Source organism: Alligator sinensis, unplaced genomic scaffold (assembly GCF_000455745.1).
Source record: "Alligator sinensis unplaced genomic scaffold, ASM45574v1 scaffold149_1, whole genome shotgun sequence".
NCBI lineage: Eukaryota > Metazoa > Chordata > Crocodylia > Alligatoridae > Alligator > Alligator sinensis.
The window spans coordinates 250531-259436 of record NW_005842823.1 but is presented as its reverse complement, the minus strand read 5'-3'; the positions used below and the strand labels follow the sequence as shown (position 1 = coordinate 259436).

Sequence of the window (8906 nt, the reverse complement as noted above, 5' to 3'; positions counted from 1 at the left end):
GTGTTTTCCCCGAGGACACCCCAGAGACGGAGGCCAGGAGCTGCCACCTCCCCCCAGGGCAGTGGCAGGGGGATGGGGCTGGGGGCAGAATTGGTGCCCTGGGGGTAGAGAGCGGGGGTTGCCCCCTCCATGCCACCCCAGTGGCGCTCACCCTTCCCCGGGGGATGCGCTGGTCCCCACTCCAGGGATCGAGGCCACGAGCTGTGACCTTCCCTCAGGTGCGGATGGCACGGCCTGGGGGGTCGCGATGGGGAGCTGCGTCCGTCCGCACCCAGATTGTTGCCCCAGCCGGGTTCAGTCTTGCAGCCTGGGAGATACATTTTCCCCGAGGACGTGCTGGTCCCCACCCCAGGGACAGAGGCCACAAGCTGTGACCTCCCATGGGTGCGGCTAGCACAGCCTGGGGGGTTGTGATAGGGAGCTGGATCCAAGCCCTGATGTTGGGTGGAGGGTGGCGAGGGGAGCCCGGAGCCCATGTCCCAGGGCAGGAAGGGTTGGGAGGCTGGCACAAGCAGAGGGAGCGGATGCCAGACCCCACTGCTCTCCTGGAGCCGGGGGGTACCCCGTAATCCTGGCTCCCAGCCCCCTGCTCGGGCCCTTGCGCTTTGGGTCCGGAGCCTCGGGGCAAGACGCGGCGAGGGCTCCCTGCTGTTCTGTGCCCGGTGGCATCTGCCCCGCGTGTTACCCCCCTGCCTCAGCCTCCTCCTTTGTGCAGATCCCTTTCACCCACCTCTGCCGGCTGCCAGGATGGAAGCAGGTCCTGGGTCCCCGTGAAGCCTGGGCCCGTCAGGGCTCTCAGTGATGCAGTGACATGACCTGGGTTTGCAGAGAGCCTGCGCGTTGCTTGGGATGGGGAGCCGCCCCTTGAGTCCCTGTGGGTTGTGAGCATGAAGCCCCTCCTGAGGGGGAGGGCAGCTTGCCCCTCCCTGACCCAGTCTGGATGGGAAGCCCCCTGCTGGGTGATATCCGGGCATGGGGTGCAGGGTGTGTATAACCCTGGCTCAGGCCCTTGGGTGCTTGGAGCGGAGTAGAAGGGCCCATTTGGCCTCACCCCACAGGCCCATGGCCCCTGGCTCCCGGCAGGGACAGCTCGACGCAGGACCTAGGTGTGTGTCGGGACCTGTAGCCAGGGAGCTGGTGGAGCCAACAAGCAGGACGCCGAGGAGCAGGGCCAGGCATCCTGGAGTCAGGGCAGGTCTCCAGCTCCAAGCCTCATGCCTGCTTTGGGGCAGTGGCTGAATGGAGGCTTCCTTCCTTTCTGCCTGGGCCAGCTCCCAAGATGCTCCAGCCGCCGGTCCCTGCTGGTCCCCAAGGTGGCAGCTCCGTGCGTCTTGCTGCCTGTGCAATGGCGCCTTGCTCCTGGCTCCTGGGTTCTCCCCTGAGCTGCAGCTGGTCTCCCCTCCACTGACCAGCTCCGGTTCCTGGGTCTCCCGGCAGAGTTTCCACCCCAGTGGTGAGGGGAACCTGTCAGCACTGGTGGCTAAGGAAGGAGCAGTGCTGGGGAAAGCAAACCGCCTTTCATCCTCCTCATGTGCAGTACCCAGAGGCACCAGTCCAGGGCAGAACTGCGCTGTGCAAGGTGCTGCACATACAGAAGGAAAGGCCCTGCCCTGCCAAGCCAAGCTGGGCAGCAGGAGCAGCCCCGGGCATCTGGTGTGATGTAGACAGGGGATGGCAGCTGAGTGTGGGGTTGCTCGGTGCCATGCTTTGGAGCTGCCTGCTACCCCCGCTCCCACGGCAAGTATGTGGGTGGTGCGTGGAGCCATATCGCCAGCCGGGATCTGACAACCGGTGCATGAGATTTGGTGGAGGCGGCTGAGGGACCCCTGCGCTGACTCACCCGCCGGTGGGAAGAGGAAGAGCAGGAGCTCTTTGCTGAGCTAGGAAGAAGGGGAAAAAACCCAGGCATTCGACACCCCTGCAGGTGGGAGGAGCGGGCACTGGAACAGAGCAGAGGGTGGGTACTGCACTGGGCAAGCCGTGGCTGGCCTGAGACCCCGATCCCAGGCCTGGTTGATGGCACGCCATGCCAAACCCATCTACCTGGGGCAGTCACAAACCCCTGCCCCTGCGTCCATCCATGTCAGTCCAGGATAGCCCAGCACGGGGGTGACCCTGCTCCATCCTGGGCCCCCCTGCATGGGGCAGAGCTGGCCTGGTGGTTAAGGGGGTCAAGATATCGACCTAGGGTCCAAGCAACCCAAGCCCTAGTTCCTCCATGGTGGGGAAGGGAAAAAGGCACAGGCCAGCCCCTGTGTCACCCTGGCCTTTGGCCGGGCCAGCCAGGAGCAAAGGAGCTGGCTAATCATTAATGTAGGGGCTGCCAACCATGGGAGTCCAGCTGGGGAAGCTCCTTCCTGGGCAGCTCTTTGGCACTGGGGCAAGAAGCGCAGCAGAGGATGGGAGTGACGGGCATGAGGAGCAGGCCTGGGACCTGGGCTGGAGAGAAACCTCAGGCAGATGTTGGGATGGGCACGGGGCTGTATGGGGACAGGCAGAGCCAGGTCGCACAACTCTATGCGGATGGACAGACAGAGCCAGGTCGTGCGGCTGCAAGGAGATGGGCAGAGCCATGGCTTAGGGTTGTAGAGGGCCAGACGGATGACCAGCTCTCCAGGTTGGCCTGGTCAAGCTTGGTGCCAGCTTGGTAATCCATACCATGGCCGTGACTCAGCGCCTTGTTGCAATATGAGAGGACCCAGGAGTGGGGTCTGGGGAGGGGCAGCAGGGGGATCTCCTGCCCCCGGCGCAAAGGCAGCTGCAGCTACCCACACAGTGGAGTCTATGCATGACCTTTTCCATCCAGGAGCTGCTCAGGGATTGAGGCAGGGCTCTGTGCGGGGGCTGACTGCCAGGGTGGGGGCACTGGGGGCCTGCAGGGAAAGGTGGGCTGGGTCACAGTGCAGGGCATGAAGTCAGTGCCAGGCTGGAGACCTGGGCTGAACAGACTCCCCCAGCCCCCACCCTCCTTGCCTGCAGGGTGCAAGCCTGAGACCAGACACTGCAGCCAGGGGCAGGTGGGGCTCATCGCAGGGCATGGGATCAGTGCTGGGTTGGGCTAGGCAAGCATCGTGGTGCCAGGTGGGCCGGGTGCTGCCAGGACTCTTGCAAAGTCAATGTTTGCAATGGCAGCAAAGGGGTTGTGCACAGAGCTGGGTCCAAAGGGCACTGGAACAGCGTCCTTCCCCCCGACCCGGGGCTGCCCAGCACCCTCCCTGGGCAGGGTCAGGACCCTCCCTGCCCACATCACTCCTAGAGCTGGGCACATGGGAGCCCAGCTGCCCTCTGGGTGTTGCCCATGCTGGCAGGGGTGGAAAGGAATGGGCACAGCAGCCGGGAGTCCTGAGCATCTGGGGAGGCAGAATGGAGATGTGCCAATCCCAGCTGCAGGCAGGGCTGGTCTGGGCACCTTTGGCCTCTCCCCTGCTGGCTGCCCCTCCATGTCTGTGGGGGTGGGCCGCCCCCTGGTGGCCAGCTCGAGCCTGGCCTGCTTGACCTTGGCCATGGGCACCTGCAGCCAGTGCCCAGCAGCTCCCAGGAGGTGCCAGGCCAGGGGAGGTCCCTTCTGCCCCCAATGCTCTGACCTGACCTAGCCCCACTGGAGTTGCCCCAGGGGTGCTGGACCCTGCTGTCTTGCCCCCCCACCCCATCCTGGTGCTGCTGGCACGGGCGCTCCAGGAAGCAGCTGTATCCGTGGCTGCCTCTCCTGGGCCTTATCTGCGGTGCCATTTCCCTGCCAGGCCCCGTGACTGGGGCGTGCTGTCCCAGTGCCGGAAGCCGCCCCGTGTTATCATCGGGGCTTTCTGCACAAAGCCACGAGCCCGGCAAGGGGAGCTGGGGCTGGCTCAGCTTGGGGCCTTCGGATGGAGACGCAGGCTCCCCCTGCCCGCTCCGGGGGCTCAAAGGCCCTGGTTTCCCCGCTGATGCCAGCCAGGGCCGAGATGTCAGCAGCTCCCAGTGCCCTGGGTGACATTCCTCAGGCTGGAGTGCGGTGCTGGGAGCCTATGTCTGGGCTCTGATGACCATTGCGCTGTCCCCGTTGGGCTCCCAGCATGGCACATGCCAGGGAGGTCCCTGCTCCGGTTCCTGCCCAGGTGTTTCCTCCCCGGGCAGATCTACCGGAACAGGGAACGCGCCATCTTGACCTAAACACTGCGGTGGCCTGGCAGCTCCTCCTGGGCTGGCTGCCCATACAGGGAAGGCCAGACCCTCCCTGCACTTGCTTGGAGAGGGGAGAGGAAAGGCTGGCGCCTGGGCTAGGGGCTTTGGATGCAGTGCTCCTCCTCCGCTGTTCCCGTCTGCGTGGATGGGCTCAGCTGGTGCATCACTGATAGCACAAAGGGGGAGGGGGAGGCCCTCACAGCCCCTGCATCAGGGCCAAAGCACCACTGGGGCAGCTGGAAAACTGCTCTATCAGTGCCAAAGAGCAGCAGGCCCCTGCCCCAGGGCCCGTTCGCTGGTGGGGGGAAGCAGAGACTGCCTGGAGTCCCCTCAGCAGGGATTCAGGGCTGAGCCCTGCAGCACTGGGGTCCAGTGCAGAGACTCCCCTGGGGACACATCCAATCCAGGCTGTGCCCTCGGAGTGACAGGGACAGCGTCTAGCCCGGGGCAAGGACGCCGGAGTCCAGGACGCGCGTGCGCTGCCTTGAGGTGGCTGTGCCCAGCTCCAAATGAGAGGCAAGGAGTGAGGGCTGAGGCAGCTCTGCTGTCCCCTGCCTGCCTCCGTGTCCCCAGAATCCCACCCCCGAGCCAGCAGCATCTCAGGGCTGGGCAGAGCCATGGGGCCTTCCCTGTGCTGGCAGGATCCTCGGTGTTAGGATCTGATTCGTGGCTTCCCTGTACATGTCTGGATTTCACGCCCCAGCAGTGCCCAGGTGGCAATGAGACTTCGTGCTGGGTGCCAGGTGATGCCCAGTTCCCCACCCAGAGCCAGTGGGGAACTGGGAGCATCTCACTGTCACTGGACCCCGCTAGAAACCCAGAGCTGCTGGGGACAAGAGGACCCAGAGCCCCTGGGAGAATAACCATCACTGTGTCTCCTTCCTTGGCTCTGTCTCATACTCTTGTCTGAGGCAGGCTCCAAATCCCAGCCCCTGCAGAGCCGAAAGGCCACCAGCTGGGGTCCTGGAGAGCCAGGCTGGCCCCTTGGAGCAGCGGGGGAAAGGGTTGGAGAGGGTCTGTCTGTGCAGGATGCTGGAGCCATTTGTCCCACCTCAAATCCCAACCTGGTTATCTGCATATGTCTGTTATCCGGCAGCTTGCAGAGGCCACGGCATGGTGGACGGACATAGCCCTATGCCCATGGAGCTGCTGTGAGCCAGGCTAGGCACATGCAGTGCTGAGAAATCCCCCAGCAATCGTGAGTCTCAGCCCAGCTGCCAAGCCAAGGTGCACCCGGGCCCTACACTCCTTGCACATGGCACAGAGCTGTGCTCAGCCCCACGGGCAGCTCACAGTCCAGGCTCCAATGCTGCCAGCCCATGTCCTTGTGTGGCTCCATCACTTGGGGCCTGGGCAGTCCTCACAGCCCCTCCGGGTAGCAGGAAGACATAGAAAATTTTCCATCAGACACCAGGTCATCCTCCCATAGGAATGAATGGGGGTTGACCTAGTGCCTTTCAGTGGTTGCACAGGCACCAATAAAGAATAAATCAGGCTTTACTTGGTGCCCAGAGTGGCAAGGGTTGGGCCCACAGGGGCTGGGCAGGGGGAAGTGAGAGGTGAGGAGGCAGTGTCTAGGGTGGGCTGGGCTTGGTCAGGGAAGCAGCTTCATTCCCCCAGGCTGTCGGTGGGGTCCCCAGCTCTGTGGGACACTGGGGAAGCCCTGGGACAAGTGATAGCCTCCCAAGCCTGGGGGTCAGGGGGCTGCCGGGTACACGGTGCAGCCCAGCCTGCTCTGGCTCAGAGATGGGGCATCAGGGCCCTGCAGGAGCCTGCATGCCAGCGTTGGCCCATCACTTATTCATGCGGCGGCGAGGCTGGGGCCTCTCACATGCCATCACCGCTCAGTTAAATAGGTCACTGAGCTGCAGGGTCTGCTGCACGGGTGGGGTAGGGGCCTTGTCCCCACCATTACGGCACCCGCATGGTCCCCACCCCTGCAACCTGGGACCAGGGCATCTTCACGCAGCCGCTAGGTCCTGTGGGGCCCAGAGCCCCGGGATCCCCCAGCACGGCAGGAACACACATGTGCATGCATGCACACATGCACCCAGAGGCAGGAGGAAGTGGGGAAAGCCTGGTGCCGCGTGTGCTCCCATGTCCACACAGCCTATGGGACAGCACAGCTCACCTCTCAGCCCCAAGCCGGCCTTTCCCTTCCCCCCAAGCAGCAGCATCCAGCTCACCCCCCACAACCTGTCCCACAGCCCCTGTCTGCTCTGCTTGATGCATTGCCCTGGATCATCCTCCCAGAGGATCCAGCGCTGAGAGGGCCCCAGAAATAACCAGACATGGGTTTACAGCAGACCCCATGCAACCTCCCCTCTGCTGCTGCAGACAGCCAGGCCTGCCCTGCCCTGCTCGTGGCTTTGAATAATTGATGCAAGGAGGATGGATGGAAGAGGCGCTGAGCTCCAGGCCAAGAGCCGCGATCTTCCTGCAAGATTCCTGCTCCGGGCATCTCCGCCCAGCTTCAGCCTCTGCTCAGCCCCGTCAAGGGGAAAACAGCCTACTACTGCCACCAGTTTGGGCCCGAACAGCCCCAAGCAGCTTCTCTCTGGTCTTCTGCTGAGAAGACAATCAGGAAAAACTTTCCGGGCATCTGGATGTGCATCTGGATGTTCCTCTGCTCCTCTGCTCGGGCCTGCAGGCAGGCTGTTAGGAAGGCCAAGGCGGATATAGAGCTCGGATTAGCGTCCAGGATTAAGGATAACAAAAAGTCCTTTTTCAAATATATTGGGAGGATGAAGAAGGCGCCGGGTAATGTGGGGCCCCTGCAGGATATGCAGGGCAATCTGGTGGTTGCGTCAGAGGATAAAGCGGACCTCTTTAACCAATTCTTCACCTCCGTTTTCTTGTGCAGGGACCGGGACTTCCCTGCTGTGATAGAAGCCGGACGCGAGGGGATCACCTTCAGACCTCAGGTTGGGGAGGACCGGGTTAGAGAGCTTCTGGAGGGGCTGGACGCGTTCAAGTCAGCGGGTCCGGATGCTCTCCACCCCAGGGTGCTGAGGGAGCTGGCTGGGGTTATTGCAGGGCCCCTGGCACGGCTCTACGAGCGATCGTGGTGCTTGGGCCAGGTGCCAGACGATTGGAAGGTAGCTAATGTGGTCCCCATCTTCAAAAAAGGGAAAAGGGAGGACCCGGGCAATTATAGGCCCGTCAGTCTTACCTCAATCCTGGGGAAGCTCTTTGAGAAGATCATCAAGGAGCACATTTGTGATGGGCCGGCATCCGAGATGATGCTCAGGGGCAATCAGCATGGATTTATTAGGGGGAGATCATGTCAGACCAACCTGATTGCCTTTTATGATCAGGTCACAAAGGCCATGGACGCAGGTGTCGCGGTGGATGTAGTCTTTCTGGACTTCAGCAAGGCCTTTGACACCGTCTCTCACCCCATCCTAATTAATAAACTAGGCGACTGTGGCATAGATGCCTACACAGTCAGATGGATTGCAGATTGGCTGAAGGGTCGCACTCAGAGGGTGGTGGTGGATGGATCATACTCGACTTGGGGGGAGGTGGGTAGTGGAGTCCCCCAGGGCTCGGTCCTGGGGCCTGCGCTGTTCAATTTCTTCATCAGCGATCTTGATGTTGGGGTGGAAAGCAACCTGTTTAAATTCGCTGATGACACCAAAATTTGGGGGGAGGTGAGCACGCTAGCAGGGAGAGAGAGATTGCAGAAGGATCTGGATAGGTTACAGGGGTGGGCAAACAGGAACAGGATGTGTTTCAATACGGACAAGTGCAGGGTGCTGCACTTGGGTAGTAGGAACCAGCAGCACACTTATACGATGGGGAACTCCCTACTTGAGAGCACGGAGGCGGAAAGGGATCTTGGTGTCATTATTGACTCCAAGATGAACATGGGCCGACAATGCGAGGTCATGGTCGGCAGGGCTAACCGGACCTTGTCGTGCATCCACAGGTGCATCTCGAGTAGAGCCGGGGAGGTGATCCTCCCCCTCTATGCGACGCTGGTCAGGCCGCAGCTGGAGTATTGTGTCCAGTTCTGTGCGCCCCATTTCAGGAGGGATGTGGACAACATGGAGAGGGTCCAGAGGAGGGCCACCCGCATGATCCGGGGACAACAGGGCAGACCCTACAGTGAGAGACTGCGGGACTTGAACCTATTCAGCCTCCACAAGAGAAGGCTGAGGGGGGACCTGGTGACCGTCTATAAACTCACTAGGGGGAACCAGAAGGGTTTGGGGGAGACGCTGTTTCCCCTAGCCCCCGCTGGCATAACAAGGAGTAATGGGCACAAGTTGATGGAGAGGAGGTACAGATTGGACATCCGAAAAAACTACTTCACAGTTAGGGCGGCTAGGAGCTGGAACCAACTTGCAAGGGAGGTGGTGCTGGCCCCTACCCTGGGGATCTTTAAGAAGAGGCTGGATACTTACCTGGCTGGACTCATTTGAGTCCTGTTTTTTGTTTAGGGTTCTTTTGTTGTTCTCCCGCCCTGGCGGGGGGTCGGGCTAGAAGATCTATTAGGTCCCTTCCGACCCTAAAACTATGAAACTATGATGTGCTTCGGGGAGCTAAAGCTGAGGCCCCCTGGCTTTGGGGTCTCGGGACCCCAGGATGGATAAGGTCCCCAGTCTTGGGAGTCTGCCCACAGCTTGCATCCCGGCTGGGGCTGCACGGGGCCAGGCGTGGGCATGGCTTGGCACTGTCACAGCTCAGCAGTGCCGCCCACGCCCAGCCGCTCCGAGGCCTTGGCTGCGTGGGCGAGGCGG

The 8906-nt window shown here is 61.9% G+C and overlaps 1 protein-coding gene across 1 annotated transcript in view; it reads right to left on the bottom strand.

Moving 5' to 3' along the window:
- The window catches only part of PPP1R1A (protein phosphatase 1 regulatory inhibitor subunit 1A), a 12819-nt gene extending 12503 nt beyond the window's left edge, over positions 1 to 316 (bottom strand). Inside the window, exon 1 of the mRNA XM_025191488.1 lies at positions 152 to 316. The gene's annotated coding sequence lies outside the window, so the exon portion shown is untranslated. The remainder of the gene's footprint in view (positions 1 to 151) is intronic.
- Between the last annotated feature and the right edge of the window lie 8590 nt (positions 317 to 8906).